Here is a 22176-nt window from a genome sequence, read left to right as displayed (position 1 = left end):
AGCTTTCCTCTAAAACCAAAATATTTTGACAGATCAAAACTTCAACTAGAACCACTGTGACTAAATTTAAATCCATACATTGAGATATAGAATGGCACTAATCACATATTTTAGCTGTCAAAATCCCTGGCAAGAGTAGATTAGTGAAAAAAAGAAGTCATAAAAGAACAAGGGAAAAAAATCTGACAAGGAAAAAAAGATGGTTATAAATGCAGCAAATTTTCTCAGCAGATTCTAATGTTTTCACTAAACAAGTCAAGAAAGGATAATTTAAAATCTCTGTAAGAGGATGTGGAAAGTCAAAATAGACATAAAAAAGAGAGGCTGTGCAAGTGACAGTTAAAAGTCTGGGGAGAAATCCCTGATAATTTATATCTAAGTTCTTTTAATCTCATTGAATTTGAATGCCATTCTAACTTGGAGACTTTAGGAAATCTAAGATCACATTAGTTTTTCCTATTGATATTCAGCTGGAAGGGTAAGTCATACATTATTTAAATAAAGAATAATAAATCCATTTGAAAGGGCTACATCAAACTCATAGAGATATGTATTATTCTCCCAGAACTTCACAGACTCCAAAGGCAAGTAGAAGACCCCACAGGTCACACAGTTCATTTTCCTGTACTTAGAGCACTCCAGAAAGACAGCTTTGTTTCTTCTTATTAATTTTGCAGACAGGCAGTTGCTATACCACTGGTCCAATATCCTCCATTAAGGTTTGGTTCAGTGATTTCTTCTCTATCAACTTCAACGTTCCATTTATTCAACAATTGGGAACCATCTAGTATATGTCAGGTACTGTACTAACCACTGAAGGAACCAAGGTGAGTAAGAAGGTCCCTCTCCTTGGAAAAGTACCAAGCGCTAAGTGGAATGAACGGGATGCCCTGGGTGTTTAGGGAAGGGCGTGAAAGCCAGATGAAGGCAGACCAAGAAAGGACATTTGAACTGTGTCTTGAAAATGCCGTATCAATTAGGTAGGAGAAAGAGTGAAAGCAGAACATTTCAGGAGGAGGAGGGATCACAGGCAAAGATGAGAGGGTGTTAAGACCGTGATGGGTTCCAGCAGTTCCGTATGCCATGGGTAAAGGCTACTGCTGGTGGGATAGAGTAGGAGGTGAGGCCAGAACAACACTTTTCGAAATAGTTTTTGGGGAACATTCATCCTGCTAGAAGCATTACAAAAAATGTTTTCAGATTCAGTTGGTATGGGGTAACAAAATAAATCATATTCTTCTTCTGGAGATTCATAAAGATATGATCACATTTTCATTGTAAGAAATCCTGTACTATTGAATTCTATTTAATACCAAACTCATTGTACTAAGGGAATTCTTGTTTTAGTACAACACTTTCAGTAACAGAAATGGTGCTCCGTAGTGCATACTTTGGGAAACATGGAACCAGCATGGGAGAATAAGCCATGATAGTTCGGCCTATAAACCAAACCAAGAGTTTCAGTCTTCATCGTGAACATCTTGAGGGACAGTTGAATTAGTATTTTTTTTGACATTAATCCAGCCCATTTACCAATACTTTTAATTACCATTATTTTTTGCAAAGCTGCCTTTTTAATATAGAATAATATTCTTTTGATCTATAATACTTTTAAAAATTTTCCTTTAGTGTGATTCTAAACTCAGAATTTTTTTAAAAACATTTTTTTTCAAAGTATATTCCATACATGAAAATATTAACGTATACAACTTGATGTGTTTGTAGGTAAGTATACTCCTGTGAAACTATCACCCCAATTTATGCCATACATCTATTCAACACTTCCCTTTTGTTATTATTATTATTATTATTTGTGTGTGTGTGTGTTAAGAACACGTAACATTAAGATCAACTCTCTTAGCAGATTTAACCGGAAAATTCACCAATATGTGGAATTTAAACAACACACTCTTCAATGTTCACTGGGTCAAAGAGGAAATCGAAAAGGAAAGTAGAAATAAGGTGAATGATTTTAAAGCAGGGAACGGACATGGTCAGGTCAGGTATTCCTTTTAGAACTTCCTCTGGCAGTTTTGTACGCTGTCAGCTTTGCCAGCTTCAGTGGCTACGTTAGCAAAGGGTGAAAAGGTCCAGAGAAACCAGTTGCAGACTGCGGTGTGATTTAAGAACAGCAATGCAGTTGTGAACCAAACAGCAATGAGACGGAGAGAAGAGGTGGAACAAGAAGAATGCTGATGAAGGAGATGGAATCTGATGGGGGTTCCCGATAAAAATAACGGGATCCGGAGGCTCTCAGGAGGTTTGCTTGGCAGGGCAGGCATGGGAGGAAGCGCTGGAGGCCTCAGAAAGCCTGGAGCAGTGTTGGGATAAAAGTCCAGGCAAGGAAAGCAAAACAGAGGTGTTCCTATTGGAAGCAGTGGCTTGGGAACCTGAGGCTGAGGGTAATGTCTGGAGCTTTAGTTTCTTCACTACTAGGTGGCGGGACTGTGGAGGTATTATTATGTAAGACTATAGGATGCTTCAAGCCTGTGGTCCAGTCAGGCTTCGTCTACAGATCTTTTGTAGTAAAATAGATTATGTTTTGGCTTCTCCCCAAGTGGTATGTATGGGTACCTACACATGTGTGTGGCTTCCTTTATACTTCCTTTCGCCATCGGATGTTTCCCTGTAGGTCACAGACTATGGAAGGTTTCCTCAAGGACCAGTTAGAGCTTCAAGGATTCTCATTTGGCTCTGTCAACTGTTCACTCACTAGATTCCCCAGCACCTCCTGTTTGTAATCTAGTTCTTCATCTTCTTACCAGCCCATTTAGAATTCTCTAATTCTCATGCTAACTTCAGTTCCGGATGAAGGCTAATACTTCCACTTTCCCTTTTGACTCCTCTCTGAAACGATAGTTTCACACTGTGGTCATATTCTTGCTGGCATCTAGATATAGTCTGTTAGATGGAATGTTCTGGTAGGATGGCTCACTGTCCTGGTTTACCTGTGGCTGAGGAGTTTCTGGGATGCAGGATTTTCTTTGCGAAAACTGGGAAAGTCCTGGGTAGACCAGGACAGCTGGCCACCCTAAGTTGTTTTTCTTCCCAACATAGTGCCTGTCACAGTAGACCTGTTTCAAATAAATACTAGCTTAATTAATCAGACATCTATGATTATCTTGATGGTAGATACTACTCTACTTATTTTACATATGAGGAACTTGAAACTCAAGAGGTTGTCATCTACCCAGGGCTGCAGTAACTTAGTAAGTAAGTGACAGAGTCAGGATTCAAACCCAGGTCTGTCTGATTTCAGACTTGAGTTATTTCTGGAATGCAACCATGTCGGTATCACACCTCCCATCATCCACCTGCTTCAGTTTTTGTGTTAGTGCTGAGCTTTAGGAGCTGTCAGAGGCAGGCTCCTGGGGAAGGAGGAGTGTTAACAGAGTGCAGCACTCTGCGTGCATGCACGCACAGTGATGGTTACCACCCTTTTCTCCCCAGGGCCCTTTTCCCCAGGGCAGCTTGTTATCTACAAAAAACATGAATTCACGAGAAAGAGCAAATTCCTCACTATCAGCATGAGTTACAAGTCAGACATTGGTAGTTACTTTTATCTTCGTGCACATATGATAAAACATATTGCTTTAATAACCCTAAGTCTTCATGTACTCTTTACACAACAGCTTTTGTAACTAAAACTAAAATACTACAAGATTAAAGGATAGGTTTCTTTTCTGTGTTTACCTACAGGTATGTTCACAGTGGAATAGATGCCTTATGTATGTCGTATGGACCATCTTATGACTAGAGCTGGCACATGACATCTTCTAGTTTGGAACAAAATTAGTCTCTAATCCCTTTGAATTCTCTTTGTAGTGTGGATTTATAATGTAACACTGAATACTTTTAATAGAATATTATTATCAGATTAGTTATTCATATGGCATCTATTATTTTAGTATAATAAACAAGTGCAGCTCATAATTGTAAATTATGTTATGATTAATGAGTGTGTCACCCTTGCACAGCAGTAACATATTTGCTCTTTGTTTAATCAAATTTAAAAGGAGATGGAAGAAGGGATTATGATATGACACTTACTAGAGATGAAACCGATAAAGGAGCTCCAGGTCAGTGCTTTCTTTTCCTGTATATGAGCAGTTTCCTTGATATAAATTATTTATGTAGCCAGAGATCACAGTGAACTAAAATGTACACAGGGTCACACATCCATCATTAATTATATAATGTGGTATGAAACGTTTCCTGTTTCTGAAAGAGCAATGAAAATGGAAATAACTGAGCCATGAAAATAGAGTAAATGCTTTGCCTAATATTTATTTTTAAACTTTCAGATTGTCACTGTTTTGGCTCCCAGCTACGTGAACTATTGGCAAATCTATAATTTGTGTATTAGTGGGCTTAGCAGATTAAACTTTTAGAACTGGTATCTAGACCACAGTCCTTAGAATCTTCACTAATAAAAATGACAGCCTAATGTAGAAACTAATAATTTGACTATCAGAATGGTGTAAGAAATAGTTATGGGAATAATTTAAAGGCCAATATTTTATAAGGGCAAGTCAAAACAAAACTACCTTTATCATTAGAAATTAGACTGGTTTTGGGGTGCCTAGGTGGCTCAGTCAGGTGGTTGTTTGACTTGGCTCAGGTCATGCTCTCGGAGTCTTGGGGTTGAACCGCACATGGAGCCCTGTCTTGAAGATCCTACCCTCTGTCTGGTTTCCAGCTCAGGCACTCAATGAGGAGTCTGCTACTTTTCCCCCAACCCCCTTTGTCCTTCCCCCACATCATGCATGCACATGTGCTTTCTCTCTCTCAAGTAAATCAATCAATCAATCGATTGATTATTCTATCTTTAAAAAAGTAATTAGGCTGTTTTGTAGTTTTCATCTTTGAGGAAAATAAGGATATTCTTATTTCTACCAAATATATCTACCAAGTATCTCATATCTACCAAGTATAATGAAGGCTTTGGGCAGCTAATGAAGCATCATGAGGCAGAAATCCAGTGTATGACAATCCGAAAACTGGTGTAATGGCGGTCATTGTTTTAAAGAGATTCAAACTACTCATTTGGCATACTTACTACATCTTCTTCTCTCTCTCCCTCTCTTTCACTTACAAAATATCTTTTACGTTTTTAGTTCCCAGTTATCTAATATTTAAGTACCTTGGTGACAAAAGAGATTTTATCTTTTCTTGTAGCCCCCATAAAGCCTACCATGAGCACTCACACCTTTATGGCACTTGTAAATACATATTGATTCCTTGATCTATAATTTTGGAATAACTGTGTTGAGAACATGGCAAGATTGCTATTGAGACAAGCAAAATAAATTGATGCGACATATCTCAAAGTTAAGGGATTAATCAATTATGCTTCAAATTTGATAGACGGAATAATATCCCACTAATTACCAGAATTTAATGATCCATTCTTGCCATCAATTTACTGCTGCTGCCAGGAGCTAGACGAGGGCCTGATTCCTGATTTGGATGTGGTTGGCTAAATGCAGCCTTCTTACTCATGCCCAATAAGGTCCAGCATTTTGCCAAACTTGACAACTATTTCTATTTAAAAGTCATATTTAAGTTGTTCTCACAATATTATGATATTTAGAGAATATCAGTGCTTTAGAATAGTTTCTACGATTTTTTTTTCTGGATGGGGGCTATCTTAAGTTATTTTTCAAAATGTAAACAGATAGACGTCAATTAAGCTATATCTGGCCGCAGTTTAGGCATCAAATAATTGCTGGGAGGGAGTTAAAAAGAAAGGGCAACCCTGCTCCCGTGACAGCAGGCTTTCAGGATGATCATGACCATGTGGCAGACGTAAGGTAGAGAACTAGAAGTCTCTTTTGCTACGGGTACAGAAGGGTGTAGAAGTTCTAAGAAGGGGTGCCTGTGTGGCTCAGTGGGTTAAAGCCTCTGCCTTCAGCTCAGGTCATGATCCCAGGGTCCTGGGATCGAGCCCCACATTGGGCTCTCTGTTCAGCGGGGAGCCTGCTTCCTCCTCTCTCTCTCTCTCTGCCTGCCTCTCTGCCTACTTGCGATCTCTGCCTGTCAAATAAATAAATAAAATCTTAAAACAAAACAAAACAAAACAAAAGAAGTTCTAAAAACAAGTAGGCTTGTTTTTAGGTAGGTAAACCAAATTATTTTCCTAGTTAATGTGGACACTCTGATTATAGTCTGGCTGTGACAGAGAAGTTAACAGAATCTTGGGACACTCAAATGCTGAGGATGGTTGAGAATAAACTTCTGGAGAGATTTTTAACCCCACTCTGAGGTGTGTATGTGTGTTAAAAGGGAAATGACGGAGGTTTTTTTGTTTTTCCTTCAAAGTAGTCACTAAGAAATATATCCTAGGTCTTTACTTCTGAAAGAAATCTTTCTCTAAAAGAATTGTATTTATATTTACTTGCTTTAGTAAAGAGTTATGTTTCAGTACCCAAATATATATTCTAATCTCTTAAATATAAGTGACTATACTCTCTTCTTTAAAGGCACAGATGCGGTGTGGTGATCTAAAATTGCAGGCATGGTGTTTTTCGAGTGGTGAATAAGCTTAATTTTAAAGGCTGGCTCTCCTAAACTAAAAAACACAGCCTAGAAGTACGTTGTGTGCCTGAATAGAATCACTAATAATAATGAACTAAACCATTGATTTGGGAACAGAAGGGACAATATGGATTCTATTTGCTAGGGCTCAGAATCTTTGGAGGCAAACCCCATATTCCTAAGCAATATTAAACCTCTCAATTCCTGGCTCTGTGTTCATTTATAGCAACATATACTTTATTATTGAAAAGAAAAATCTGCAGAGGCCAGCTAATTAAAAATTCTCCTTTCTCTCCACCACACAACTAGAGGAATGTTCTAAAAATTCTCAGGCAAACACAAAACTTTGGATAAAATCGGTAAATATACTATTAGTCCAGTGAGGAAGGTAAATGGTTGACATTGTCGGTTTTTGTTGTTGTTGTTGTTTAAAGATTTTATTTATTTGTGAGAGAGAGAGAGAGAACAGGCACAAGCAGGGGGAGTGGCAGGTAGAGGCAGGGGGAGAAGCGGGATCCCTGACGAGTGAGGAGCCAGATGCAGGACTCCATTTCAGGATCATGACCTGAGTCAAGGGCAGATACTTGACGGCCTAAGCCACCCAGGCACCCCAACACTGTCAGTTAAAAAAAAAAAAAATTCTATTGAGATATAATTTACCCACCACACAATTCACTTTTAAATTGTACAACTCAATTGTCTAGCGTGTTCAACAGTAGAGCAACTATCACCACAATTTTAGAACATCTTGATGACCTCAAAATGAAACCCTGCAACTATTAGTTTTCACTTACCATTTCTTCCCAATGTCTCCAACTTCTGGCAACCACTCCTTTCTATATCTTGGAACAAAAGGGGCTCTTTTGTGGCTAGCTCATGTCACTAGTACGTTTTCAAGGTTCATTCGTGTTTATAGCAGGTATCAGTTTTTCATTCTTTTCCTGTTGACACGTAATATTTCTATCATATGAGTATACCACATTTTATTTATCCATTTACCAGTTGATGGGCATTTTGTTGCCAGGGGAACTGGGTAGATTTTAACCCAGACCGTCCCAAAGGACTAGCTGAAGATTCTTAATCTCCTCTCTAGAAGGAATTCAAGGGCAGACACACAACACAGCAGAGGAGTGACAGAAGCTGATGAGGGAGCAGAAGGCTAGCTGAGAACAAAGCAGAAGCTGGCACCTTATACCCCTCATTCCCCATGTGATTATGTGTGACATTTCCTCAGGGGCTCCTGGCTGTCCTAAAGGAAAAACAAATGGTTAATGGATATAGATCACAGTTCTGCAGGACAGGAGTCTCCCTCAATTTACAAATGTCCTAGTGATTTACAAGGAAGACCCTTTCTTGGGCGCCTGGGTGGCTCAGTGGGTTAAGCCGCTGCCTTCGGCTCAGGTCATGATCTCAGGGTCCTGGGATCCAGTCCCGCATCGGGCTCTCTGCTCAGCGGGGAGCCTGCTTCCTCCTCTCTCTCTGCCTGCCTCTCTGCCTACTTGTGTTCTGTCAAATAAATAAATAAAAAATCTTTAAAAAAAAAAAGAAAAAAAAAAGAAAGACCCTTTCTTACCAACAGTCTATCTTCGAGAGACCCATAACTCCGTTTCCTGAAGCCTTAACATCACCCTCCCCTCCATAAAATTGGGCTGAGGAATTAGGCTGAGGAAACTTCATCAAAGCAAAGCAGAAAGGCTTATTAAAGCCAAAGTACACTCGGGAGATGTGAGTGGGAGAGCTCCAGTGAGAGAAAGCGGAGTCCCTGGGGTCCAGGTTTTTATCCTTTTATTGCCAGTTGTTAACAACAGGGTATGAGATACTCATTACTTGAGGCGAGGAGGCAGAGTTTCTGCCTTTTCCTTTCTTATTCGGTCAGGGGTTTCGTGTCATGGCACCCACCATCTTGGGCTTACCTGGTCTGATCCCACTTCCTATGGAGTGCTGCCTGGACAGGTGCCTAGTCTAACAATTTGCGTCATTTTCACTTTTTTATTCATTATGAATGCTATTGATGTAATTTTTGAATATAGGTGCGGTTTGGTGGGGCGAAATCTGGAGTTGATGACCAAGAAAGAATTCTTGAGATATGTTTGGTGCAGACTGGTGGTTTTATTAAAGCCCAGAGACTGGACCCGTGGGCAGAAAGAGCTGCTACACCCGGGTTGTGAAGGGTGTGGCTGATTATATACTCGGGAGCTGGGGGAGGTAAGGAAAAGGGAGGTCTCAGAAGGATTTTTTTTTTTTTTTAAAGGATTTTATTTATTTATTTGACAGACAGAGATCAGAAGTAGGCAGAGACACAGGCAGGAGGCAGAGAGGAGGAAGCAGGCCCTCTGCCGAGCAGAGAGCCCGATGCGGGGCTCGATCCGAGGACCCAGAGATCATGACCTGAGCCGAAGGCAGAGGATTAACCCACTGAGCCACCCAGGCGCCCCAGAAGGATTTTTATTTGTTAAAAAAAAAACCTCACAGGATACCGGAGACCTTGTCATTGTCAAATTATGGTTGTTTTCCCTTCTGGCAAGGCATTAACTGTAAGATAGTTGGGAGCTTCCTGGAACAATGTTGTACCTGCCCCACTCAGGAGTAGGGGAGGGGAGAGTTGCAGGGTGTCAGCTTGTGCTTTGACCTTAGCTAGCCTTCTCCTCTCTCTCTCATCACTATGAACATTTGTTCATACATTTTTTGTGTGGAGATATGTTTTCTTTTGTGGGGGGGAGTCAATGCTTAGCAGTGGAGTTGTTGGGTCATATGGAGCTGTATTTTTCAACTTTTGAGGGATCACCTCTTTTCCAAAGTGGCTACACCCCTTGGTATTTCTACCATTTTTTTCTGTGGGTTCCAACTCTGGATACTGGTGCACCCCCTCCAGGGCTTGCTGTGGCTGTTGATGTTTGTTTATATTTTTAGTTTCTTGGCTGGATTAGTTCTGTGAAATCTGTGTCCCCCACAGTGTCCCGCCTCAGTGGATACCACCTTTGGCACTGCACATAGTCACCCTGGGAAGACAGTGGCTTTAGCAGGGCTCTCTTTTGTCTTTTTCTCTGATCTCTGTTGTTAAAATTGTTTGCCTAGGGGCGCCTGGGTGGCTCAGTGGGTTAAGCTTCTGCCTTCGGCTCCGGTCATGATCTCAGGGTCCTGGGATCGATGGAGCCCTGCATCATGGGGCTCTCTGCTCAGTGGGGATCCTGCTTCCCCCTCTATCTCTGCCTGCTGCTCTGCCGACTTGTGATCTCTCTGTCAAATAAATAAATAAAGTCTTTAAAAAAAAAAAAAAACCAAACCAAAAACCTGGTTGACTCCAATGGTATCATATCCAGCTGCTGGCTTCCTCTAATTGCTGACTGATTGTTCTATTGTTTTCAGCAATGTCCTGGGGTTTATATCAACTCCAGTCTAATCCAATTAAATTTTGGTCTCAGCAGGGGTTGTCTTTGAAGCTGGCCTTTGAGGTTTGCTCTGACCCCAAGTGGAATCTTCTTAGCTCTTTCCCTGGTCCTTTCTGTTATGTCTGCCTGGTCTGCGGTTTAGCTTGTTGGAGTTACAGCCTTATTTTAATTGCTTGCGACCAAACCTCTGTATCATTGCTCTAGACCTTGGGGTAAGGAAAGTGACTCACTTATCTAGAAGTGACATCCCTTTACGAGTGGGGCATTAACTTCTGACCTTGGCTTGCCTCTTCAGACAGAGAAATTCTATCCCACCTGTAGGTGAGCAGAGACAGGCAATCAGGAATCAGTATTTTTGGTCTGATGCACCTGGTGTGGGGCCTCCACCAATGGAGTGAGGGCTGGGTGGAGAAAGGGAGCTCCAGATTGCTCAGCCACTCTTGCCTGGAATAGAGCTTCTGCCTCACAGAGCTGTGGGATGAGTTCTAGTGGTGTGCCCTGCCAAGACAGCTAGTGCAATCCTGGACAGGTTGCTGCGGAAGGAATCCCTGTGTTCTTGGCTGCACCTGCTTGGAGTAGGCTTATGATCCCAGTGCACCCGGGGAAAGGTGATAAAAGCTCAAAATCCAGACTCGCTGTTCATAATTTATGAAGATTGCATAGATTTTTCTTAAATAAATGTTTCTCCGTTTTCTATATGCCCATAGGACAATATCCAGAGACTTCATTTATTTTTTCAATAATTTTCACCAGTTGTGATTGTTTCACTGGTGATAGTGATATGGGAAACAAAGGCAGAAGGAAATGGAGATAAAACTAAATTTCCTTATAACCTGCAGCCCATTGACAAATCCTTGAGGAAGGCAGAGTATAACCTTCCTACAGGAAACTCTCAGTTGTCTTAATGTTAATGCCTTGCCAGAGGGAAAAACAACCTTAGCTTGATAATAGCTAGAGCTCCAGGATTATCTGAGTATAGTTTAGCATATGAAAGTCCTTTTGGAAATATTCCTTTGTCTTTACTTCCCCCAGCTCCAGAGTTTATAATCAGCCATTCCTCAGAAGCCCAGTGCAGCTCTTTTTGTCCACAGGCCCATCTCTGTGCTTTAATAAAACCACCTTTTTGCACCGAAGATGTCTCAAGGATTCTTTCTTGGTCATCAGTGCTGAAATCCAACATTTCCCACATCATTAGGGTCGGAGCTCCGCGTGTTGCTCTTTCAGATGTATCCCTATTCGTAGTCTCCCGAGAAGAATGCGTAACTTGTACATATGTCAATTCAGCTAAGTCGAAAAGAAAATTCTAACAAACACGAAAAGAACAAGAGCAAATCACCTAATCACCTACAAAGGACCCCAAGTCAATTAGTTGTATGTTATACTTTCTGCAACAGAAACCCAATTGCAGAAGATAATGGAAAGTTTCTAAAACATATTGAAGGAAGAGGAAAAATAAATAAATCCACTATTTTCTCACAGCTTCTGGGGGACAGGAGTATAGACACAGATGAGCTGGGGTTTCTGCTCAGGGTCTCAAACAATCTGCAATCAAGGTATTAGCCGTACTAGATTTTCATCAGAGCCTTGACTAAGGAAAGCTCTGCTTCTAAGCTCCTTCCAGTTGTCCACAGAGTTCATCTCCTTGTAGCTATGGAACAAATGAAGTGCGAGAGGGGGGTACTGGTCTCTCGGAGTTGAAGAATTAATCTCACAGACAAAGGAGAGTGAGTAAAGCCATCAAGTTTTATTAACCAAGGATACAGAAAAAAGCTCTCAGGAGTGAGAGGGGTCGCGACAGGGTTGCCATTGATGGCTTTTAGGCTGGTCTTTTATTGAAAGCTAAGCAAGGAACTTAAATCTTTTTAACTTCTCTATTGGCAGCACCATTGATTAAGGACTACTGATAACATCTTCAAGCGCTTACTTCTTTTTAGGGTCTGGCTGTTTTCGGTTGACCACAGGAGACTGTCACAGGACAGCTTGCCTAGGACAGGGTGATCTGGTGTGCTCCCTTATCTCTGATTTCCTTAACCCTCCACATTTGCTAATCACGTAGCCCCCTAACTATCTCTCCATACCTGGCCCTGCCTGTCCCTTACTCAGTGAGGGCACCATTTCCTTGCTCACTCTTGGCTGGGGTCTACACACCTCCCATGGTTCCTTGCTACGGGAGCTTCCCCATCAGTTCCTCACAACATGGCTGCTTACTTCACCACCACGGGGAGAATTTCTCTCTCCAGCCTTCTAAGTCAGAGGCTTATATAATATAACAAATTCATGGGAGTGACATTGCATCACCTTTGCTATATAAAGTAACTTAATCAAAGGCATTACATCCTATCTCTTTTGTTACAATCTATCATTTAGAAGCACCAGCAATTTCCACCCTCCTTTAAAAGCAGGCAGTTACACGAGGGCGTGACTCACCAGGGTCACTTTAGAGTGTGCACCAAATCTTTCTAAACTAGGAATATTTTAAAGGAATTCCAGGCACACGGTTTTTACTTAATTTTAGAATAGTCCGTGGTAGGTTACTCGTTGAACAATCAGTTTGTGGAGAAAAGCCTGCTGAACATCTTCCTTCCAAACCTCCCTGATGCAGAAACCCTTCTCTCCGGGCAGTGCCCTGACCTTTATGTATTTGCTCTGTAGACTCTGATGGGAATCACAACATCAAATTACAACATACATTATTTATTTTCCATTTTCACTTTATATTCTGTGGCTTCAGCCTCCAAGGAGTAGGGTACATCCTTGGAAACTTTTGAGTTCTAAACTAAATCTTCAAACAGTACAGGAGGAACTCTGACTAGGGAAGTTGTGCAAAAGCAGGACTGGGTTAGCCCTGGGAAAGATTTTAGGAGACAGATGCATACCTAAGATAAAGAAGAACAGGAATCACCGGGGAACAAAAGGGCAGACTTTGTAATCTTGTTCATAGTTGGGTAGCCAATCCAAAGAGGAGTAAAATCAGCTCAGTTGTTCACTCTCATGCCTATTTTTAATTGCCAGTGAATCAGTTAATGAAATGTTAAAAAAGGAAGTTTAGGAGGTGTGAGGAACATTCAAGGCTACGACATTACTCAAGATTAACCTGATGAGTTTCATTCTGTAGTCTGCGGTGACTCCAACTAAAATCTATTAAGGCAGCCAGTGACTTATCAACAAGACAGAAAAAGGCTATTTCTCTCTCTATCCTTGTGGATCTAGTACTCACTGGACTGCAAGTCTATGTCAGCACAGCGGCTTTGGTTGGCTTTGATTTCCAGAAGCTGATTAATGATGGTCGTCGTAAGTAAGCAGAAGTTACCAATAAAATTGACTCTAATGGGTGCTTGGGGTGTTGTTATTACACAGCTGCAGACAATAAGCCAAGAGGAACAGCTGATGTACATCTCGAGATCAAGATAAGAGGTGGTGCTTGGAGCTATAGTTCAGTAGAAATTGCAGAGTATTTATAGTACTTATTGTATTTGTGGTGCATTAGTTGAATTGGCAGGAGTATAGCTTGAAGAGAGCTATGGATCTACTGGTCAAAAGCATGTTGAGTAGAGGCTGAAAACTGCTAACTCTAGCTAGTCTTCTCATATGTCTGTGCCAGTCATTCATGTGGAGAGCCTCTCCAGTTGGAAAATCTGCTCATGGCTTTCATCTGCTTAATTTATGTCTGTTTTTATCCTTTTGGGTGAATTCCCCAAACCTTACATAACCTATATGATTTCTTCCTTGGCTCCAGCCCTCCTTTTGGGTGCTCGCCTTCCTGAATATCATTTTTCTTCAAAGTATCTGATTCATTCTTGCTTCAGATTTTTCATGCCTGCTGCCTCCTTCACTACAAGCACTGTCCCTTTCCCTCATTGACCCCGCTCATTGTTCATGAGGAGTCCTTTTCTTGCCCACAGAATAAGTCCTCATTGAGGAGTCCTTTCCTTGTCCACAGAATAAGTTAAGGGTTTCCCCATGACATGCTCTTAAAACTTCTTAAACCACTTATGGGCAGAACCCATAATGCCGATCAGGATGTATTTATTTTCTAGCTCTTCTACTAGACTGAAAGCTTCATGAGGGCATGTGTCCTCGGCTGCTGGTTCAGTACTGGGCACTCAACAGACCCCTTTGTATCTGTCACTCAGGTAGAGGGATGAAGGGCAGGAGTCTGGAGGCAGAAGCAGCTGGCTACCTGTTGAATGTGCAGTGTCACCGTGAGCAAGGTGCTTAATCTTGCTAACCTTATTTCTTTTCCATGTGAAAAGAAATGATATCTTCCTGGCACAGTTTCCTGAGAATTCAATGAGATCATGCATATCAATCTGTAGGAATAGCATAAAAACTATGGTTAATGAAGCACAGATAATTTAGATGTGGCTTTTGCATGATATGAAACTCTTTATCTTCCTATGTTTTTACTTTTCTTTCTTTCTTTCTTTCTTTTTTTTTTTTTTAGACTTATTATTTATTTGAAAGAGGGAGAGAGAGAGAAACTATGGGAGGGAGGCACGGAGGGAGAGAAAATCTCAAGCAGATTCTGGGTTGAGCATGGAGCTCGATTTCATGACCCTGAGATCAGGACGGGAGCTAAAACCAAGAGTCGGTTGCTTAAACGACTGCAGCACCCAAGTGTTCCTTTACTTCTTTTCTTAATGAAAAATGTACTCGACATATTCCAGAGTAATGAGAAACATATTTCATAATATACGTAACTAATTTAATCCTTTTTTGACAGTTGTGCTTAATGTCTCAGATTTTTTTCTCCCCCTCTCGGTCATCAGCCATTCTGTTGGGTCATTAAGGGTCATAAGTTTACACCTAATTCCTCCTACGGTCATGTGTGGACATTGTTGCCACGTGGTTGACACTTCATAAAGGCTAGGTCTCTTGTTTCATCCTTGTGCGATAGAAAATACCCTTGTCTGCGTATTCTCTTTCTTTCAAGAGATTAACAGTATTAGGAAGATGGTAAAAGACAAAAAAGATGTTTCAAAACCTTTCATCTTTTTTTTTTTTTAATTTTGAGTAGGCACCCCCAAGGGCTTGAATTCATAATCCTGAGATTAAGAGTCATATGATCTACCAACTGAGCCACCCAGGCACCCCAGAAGTTTCAAAAACTTTAAAAATTAGCTTTTAATGAAGAATAGTTAGCATGTTGCAAAAACGGCGAAAATGCAACAGTACAATAGGGTCACCACACGGATTTCATTGAGACTCCACTTTTTTTTTTTTTTTTTAATGTCTTACTATTTTTATCTCCATAGTGTGACTGTTAATAATAGTTGGAGCCAAGATTTATTGAGCCAGGAACTATACTAAACACTTTCTGTATATTAATATTTGCAACAACATTTGAGAACAGGTACTCTTATTATTCTCATTTTAGTTACCAACGCACGAGAAAAAAGGTAACATGACTTACTTAAGGTAAGGCACACCATTATTTGGCTTGATGGAGGTGGCATTCAAACTCTTAACTACTTTGCCATTCAATAAGACACTGGAAGTACATTTCTCTCATTTTAGGGTTATTAAGAGCCACCCGGGAAGCATTTTTTTTTTTTTAAGCATACATTTTCCCTAGACCTACTACTATAGATGATTCTGATTTAGGAGCCAGGGTTGGGGCTTAAAAAACTGCATTTTTAACCCGTGATTCTAATGGATTCAATGCAGGTGTTCCACAGATTACTTTGAGAAGCGTGGGATCTATACATCTTTGAAGAAAATTCAATTAATTCTTTGAGTTCTCCTATAAGGTAAAAATGCAGGACTGAAATTCTTAAGTCATTTCCTAGGAGAGAAAATAATTTCTGTGTGCAAAACCATTTCTATCTTGGTATAATCCAAACCAATACTAGCCAGATTAACTATTACTGCATTCAAAACAAAGGGTTTCCCATCCAAGTACTAACCAGGCCTGACTCTGCTTAGCTTCTGAGATCAGAAGAGATTGGGCGCTTTCAGGGTGGAATGGGGCACCTGGGTGGCTCAGTGGGTTAAAGCTTCTGCCTTCAGCTCAGGTCATGATCCCAGAGTCCTGAGATCAAGCCCCGCAGGGGCTCCCTGCTCAGTGGGGAGCCTTCTTCCCCCTCTCTCTGCCTGCCTCTCTGCCTACTTGTGATCTCTGTCTGTCAAATAAATAAATAAAATCTTTAAGAAAACAAAACAAAGGGTTTCATAATAAATGCTCATTGCATGTAGGCTGGAGGCATAAGATTGTCCTCAGGTTCTAAGAACCAACACCCTTGTCCATGACTCACGGGATGTGGGCTCCTCAAACTGGGCCTTCGTCCATGTACTCAATTCATTGCACATAGCTCTTTCAGATTTCTCTTCTGGGTTGCAAGCAAGAAAGAACTTGCTAAGAAAACCTGATAAAATACATTTGGTTAATTCAGGTGAAGGAAATCCAGGGCCTTCTATAAAATAAGCCTGTTGTCTTATTATTATAATAATTCCCTCTGCTCCACTCTGAGAAAATAGAATGGGTCTGGAATGACTTGTCTGCGGTTGATTGTGCCATACCCCAGTATCTTGTTTCTTTTTTTAACCTCTTTTTCGTGTTCCTCACTAAAAATTACATCTCCAGTTAGACAAAAATATAGCACCTGTCTTGACTTCGGGCTTTCCTTTGCCAAGTTGTGCTCAGTGAATCCAAGATCAGATTCTCCTGAGGCCAAGCAGGGTAATCAGCCTGCCCAGACTGACCCAATTAAGTTTAATTAGTTGTTTCTTTATCTTTAAATTTCCTAGCTAGCTGGATTTTATGGTTTTTATTAAACAACGAAGAAGAGCTGAATCTTTGGAATTAGTTGGCCTCTCAGGTATTTTCTGTTGGTAATAAAACTCCAGGAAATCTTCAAGTCTCCATAAGGAAGTCAAACGATACTAAAAAACAATTTGGCTGCTCTTCTCTCTGGCTCTCTCTTTGAAACGGAAAGTGTTCCTTTCTCAGCTTGAACAAATATCAATCTCCTCTATCATTCTTTGCCAAGATCGTGTCTCAGTGGCGAACCTTCCGCTGTGACAGTCTTGAGTGTCACCCCACCTCAACTGTGCCTTTGCAACTTTTTCTGGTAGCTGGAAGTCAGGTGGATGGGTGCCAGTGTAGGCAGTAAAGGGGATTTCAAGGAAGTCATGAAGTGTCTGGAATGGAAGCAGAGTTCAAGTAAGTCAAGGGGTGGATTAGATAGTTCGTAATAAAGGTGAGCAATGAAGGTTAAGAACATGGCTGTGTGGGCGTCTGGGTGGCTCAGTCATTAAGCATCTGCCTTCAGCTCAGGTCAAGATCCTGGAGTCCTAGGATCCAGGCCCACATCGGGCTCCCTGCTCCACAGGAAGCCTGCTTCTCCCTCTCCCCCTCCCCCTGCTTGTGTTCCTTCTCTCACTGTGTCTCTCTGTCAAATAAATAAATAAAATCCTAAAAAATAGAAAAAAAAAAAAAAAAAAGAACGTGGCTGCGCTGAGCAAATTTCATATTGAGCTGTTTTGTGACCAGTCATTTTATACAGATGTCACCAATACTGGGTGCCAGGGCACCTGGAAAAGTGTTTTACTTTAATTTTCTCAGTTCTTACAGCAGTAGTCTGAGGTAATGATTCTGCCCTTCTAATTAGTAGACACCTCGCTGCTTACTACTATCTTAGGATAACTATGGTTCTCTTTCCTTAGTGTTCCCCTTTTTGGCCCTTTTTTCTTGCTTTCCTTTCTGTTTTGCCCCTTCTCCTCTCTCCTTGCTCCCTTTCTCTCGCCCCTTCTAGTCCTTCTCCTTGGGTCCTCTGCCCTCCCGCTTTCCCTTCGCTCACTCTTGCTTCTCAGACTCTTTTGTACATTGCAATCTACGGGGGAGCCTGTGGAAAACAGCGGGGGCGGGCCTCTACCCAGAGTGTAGAGCTCAGTAGATCTGGGGTGTGGCCTGTGAACTCGCATTTCTAACAGATTCCCAGGTGAGAACACGGCTTCGGCTCTAGGGACCGTACTTCACGAACCACTTGAACGGACATGATAACCCAGTCTCAGCTTTCAGAGTTAAACCAGCACACCTTTAGATCAATCTTGAAATTTATTTGTAAAATTGCCGGGATTGTCCTAGGCAATCTTTATTGTCATTCCGTGTAATGAAAATTGGGGTTACAAATACTTAAAAATGAATATTTGATAGCTTTTCTTGATGTAATATTATAATATTAATACCATCAATCAGAATTACTTTCAAAATGGGAAGAACTGAAGCTCCTAAATTGGGGTAATCCCTGAGCTATGTGTAATGCTGCCGCAATGAGTTGTAGAGGCAAGAAAATTAGAAAAGCATAAACGATTGCAAAAATTTTCACCTGATTTAAACAACTTATAATTTTATGTCCAAGATAATTGCTTTTCAAGACTGTTTTTCTTTGCTTCTGCTATCTCTTGCACTATTAAACTATTGCCCCCTGATACATATTAAACGTGATTTACTTACCCTATCTTTAGGAAGAGATGCTAAAACTGAAAAGGGCTACTGTCTTGGTTGCGAGGAGGGAACCAGTTGTCAGAAGGCAGGGCAATGCTGGAGACAGGATAAGAGTTAATAAGGCCAGGGGGACACGGATAATGACAGAATGGAATTGCTGAAAATGGCTTTCAACTCTAAATTTGAAAATCAAGTGTTCAGCAGCATTTGACAACTCCTTCTTCCTAGAAACTTATTGTCAAGTATTTCTTTCTGATACTCCTTGGATCTCACTGACAGGTCTTCCTTCTCCATTTCCTTCGCTAGATCCTTCTTCCCAACCTCCGAATGTTGAAGCACCTCAGTGTCCTGAGACTTCTGTTTATACTCACGCCCTGTGTGATCTCACTTAGCTAAACACCTTGAAATGATGTATTTATGCTAAAGCATTCTACATTTACAGCTTCACTTCTCACCACTCCTCTTAATTCAGACTCCTGTGTCCAACTGCCTACATGGTATCTCTATCTGAATGTCTAATTTTCAAATTTCTAATTTTTATCGTACAGTGGTCACAAACGATGTCTTGTTTTCTTCTAGAAACTGTTTCTCTCCCTGTCTTTTCCAGCCCAATAAGTTCGATCTCCATTTCCCCCATTGCTCAGGTCAAAATCGTTGGTGTCCTTCTAGCTTCTTCTCCTTTACTTCTTGAATCCATTAAGTGAATTTGTTAGCTCTTGTTTCAAAATGTTTCTTGCCACCTTTGCCCTTGTCCAAGCAACATTGTTTCTCCAGCAATATTCCAGAAGTACGCCAGTAATATTCTTAGCAGTGTTGTTTCTCCTGTGAATTCCAGAATTATCCTCTTGACTTATTTATCTACTTTAGCCCTTACCCCTCTAGAGCCTTACTTCACAGAGCATCCAGAGTGATCTTATAAAGCATAAATTTTATCATGTCATGTTTTTGTTCAAATCCTCAATCATGGCCTTTCATGTGCTAGACCCTCAGTTATATTCATTTAATGGGTCTCATTTCTTGGCCGTCTGATTCAACTTTGCTTTGTCACTCACTTGGGACTATGGTTCACTGTGGATACCATGCTGCTGCTTTCTCTATACTTTCTAGACTGGGTTTCTGTGTTGGGAATGTTCTTTTTATTTCCTCATCTCCTACCTTTAACATGTCTCTCTTCTATCAGGTCTTTCTAGATATTACTTCTTCCTCCTATTGCATGTTTGGTTAAAGAACTGTCTTTGTTTCCCACATGCCCTTTTACTACATTTAATACAGTAATACATTAATACATTTAATACAAATAACAATCAATTCCCCATTTCTATGTTTTACGTGCTTGACTAGGCTGTGGGTTTCTTGAGAGTAGGGACTGGTCTTAATTCTTCTTCTATCTCCAAAGCCAAAGTCATTGTCCCATGAGTAGTAACAAATATGCAATGTGTGTTTACTGAAGAATGAATGAATGAAGAGAACTTTAGTTTGAGAAAGGAGGTTGGCAATTTTCCCTTCGAGGTTGTACCAAAGAGAAGAACAAGAGTGGATAGAATAGATTTGAGCACACACTAGTATGAGAATGGTCCAAAAAGTTGGAGGTTTCACATGAGAGACTTTTTTTTCCTTTTTTTTTATTTTTGGTATCACTTAGTAAGAACATCTACAAAAACTGGGAAAGCCATAAGTAGGTAGGATGTCTAAAGTGACTAGTGTTTGGGAATAGCTATTTTTAGAAAGTGGATTATTAGTTAGATTTCTTACGGGAACAAGTGACAGAATCTCTGCTCAAAGTACTTTAATCCTAACACCCCCCTCCTCCCACTACAAATGGGAGCTGTAAAAAGCTGGCAAGTCTATGGTCACGTCAGTGTCAGAAACTCACATGATGTAAGATAGTTTTCAGTTTCTTCTACTCCCCTTTTCTTCCTGTCTTTTTGTTTCCCTTTGTGGCCTGTCCTCCTTACTGTAGAAAGTCTTTCTCCTCATGTCAGGAGAAGTTTAGAGGCTGTGACTGTTCTACACGTGCATCATTCAGACTAAAACCCCACAGGAAGCAGTCTTAGGTACCTACAGTCTCTGAAGGACCCTGGTTGATCCCGCTTGGATTTTATGCTCATTGCTAGGCGATCCACCATTTGGGGGCTAGGGACTGATTCAGACTTGAGTGATTGCAGTGGATGTCTGTCCTTTTTAAATGAAATGATATTATTTTAGTGATAGGATCCCAAATTTTGGAGGTGTGTGTGTGTGTGTGTGTGTGTGTGTGTGTGTGTGGTGGTGGTGGTGGCAGTGGTGGTGGTGGAGTTTACTTGTCTTCTTACTGTATGCAACTTGGCCATTCCACAAGGTGTCCTGGCCTTTCTAATGGGACTAAGCTAGGTCCACCGGACTTTTTTCCTCTGGGATTTGAATGTTGATTTGAGTGATATAAAGACAGAAGATTGTTAGAACTCATTCTTTTGTGAAGAGACCATGGAGAATTGCCTGCTCTGTGGGCTGTGGAATACCTCTGGTTTCTGCCAGTTTCTAAGCTAGATATTTTCTTCGCTTTCCATTTAATTTTAGGAGCAGTCTGATACGTTTTTTCCCTCACATTTTTCTTAATGTAGCCAGAGTCATGTTTTGTTGCTGGCACCCAAACAATGTGTATATACACACAAATACACACACACACACACAGGTGCACGCACACACACACAGGCACACACACAGTGATACAAACTAGTCGACTATGTAGCTGTATTTGACCTTTTTACCAAACTCCCGAGAAGAACCTGTGTGATGAATTTATAAATCTGATCTGAAGGGAAAAAAAGTCACATCTTAATCTCTTCTGTATCTTTTCCCCACTGCTAAGTACAAAATTTTCTAGATGTTAAAGAGGGGAAGAATGCATCACTCTAAGGTCCTTATGTCTATTTGTAAGTGACACGGTCATTTCTCTTAACCTCCAGGAAATCTTATTTCAAGTTTCAGTTCTTTCTCAGTTCTTTTTATTATCTTTTTTAAAATTTTCCTGTTACAGTCATGATATGGAGGAAATCGTATCTGTTAGCTATCAGTGAAGTGCGATGCAAAATGCTTAATGAGTTACCATTTCCTCAAGCTCATATACTTCAGTAAATGAAAGGGGATGATCAGTCTACTCTGTCTAACCTAATTAAATTTAATTAGTGCTTTTGTTTTTAATTTTTCTCATTCAGGTGGATTTTGCAATTATAAGCACTGGTTTTCTATTGGATGCATCTCAACTATAGCCCATAAATTACTGAAAAGTAGGGGGGAAAAAAGTAAAATAAATCATCAGGTAGTCTTTATGATAGAAGAAATTGTTCAATTTTGGATTGTCAGAACAAAATACATTCATCAACAAGTAATTTTTGTGTGAGGAATGTGGAAGCTCAGCAGTGCAGTCAGGTCAGGAGAGGATGTTAAAAAGAAATGTAAAATTGTGGTCCTTCTTCTTATAGAAACTTGTAATCCAGTCTCATGAAAGGGCATAGGAACTAAATGTTGCTAGGAATTGACCACACTCTCACCTCATCTGAATTAAAACATGGTTTAGTCAAGTACAGTTAGGCATTTTGGCTTGGCTTTTCCTTTTCCTTCCCAAACCTTTCTTTCTGACCTTCTGTATATTTTTGTTGTTTCTTGTTTTTTTTAAATTTGATTTTAACCTTTGACTGACACCCTGACTTGAAAGCCTATTCATTCCCATACCCCCTTACCCCTCATTCCATGCCACAGACTATAGACATGGCTTTCTTGGAAATCTAAGAAGGACCTACTGACTTGAGGGTGCACGTTGGCATC

General features: G+C 40.6%; 1 long non-coding RNA gene across 3 annotated transcripts in view; it reads left to right on the top strand.

Annotated features, from left to right (window-relative positions):
• Nucleotides 1–3641: 3641 nt before the first annotated feature.
• The window catches only part of LOC131828193 (uncharacterized), an 83776-nt gene continuing 65241 nt past the window's right edge, over nt 3642–22176 (top strand). For 2 of the 3 annotated variants that reach the window (XR_009352281.1, XR_009352280.1), the window contains exons 1-3: nt 3642–3699; nt 4017–4079; nt 15594–15676. This is a non-coding gene — a long non-coding RNA (uncharacterized LOC131828193). The remainder of the gene's footprint in view (nt 3700–4016; nt 4080–15593; nt 15677–22176) is intronic. The other variant, XR_009352282.1, reaches the window with a different exon arrangement.

This window comes from Mustela lutreola, chromosome 3, assembly GCF_030435805.1.
Source record: "Mustela lutreola isolate mMusLut2 chromosome 3, mMusLut2.pri, whole genome shotgun sequence".
NCBI classification, from domain to species: Eukaryota; Metazoa; Chordata; class Mammalia; order Carnivora; family Mustelidae; genus Mustela; species Mustela lutreola.
The sequence above is the reverse complement of the archived record's forward strand: the minus strand, read 5'-3'. Positions and strand labels throughout refer to the sequence as shown.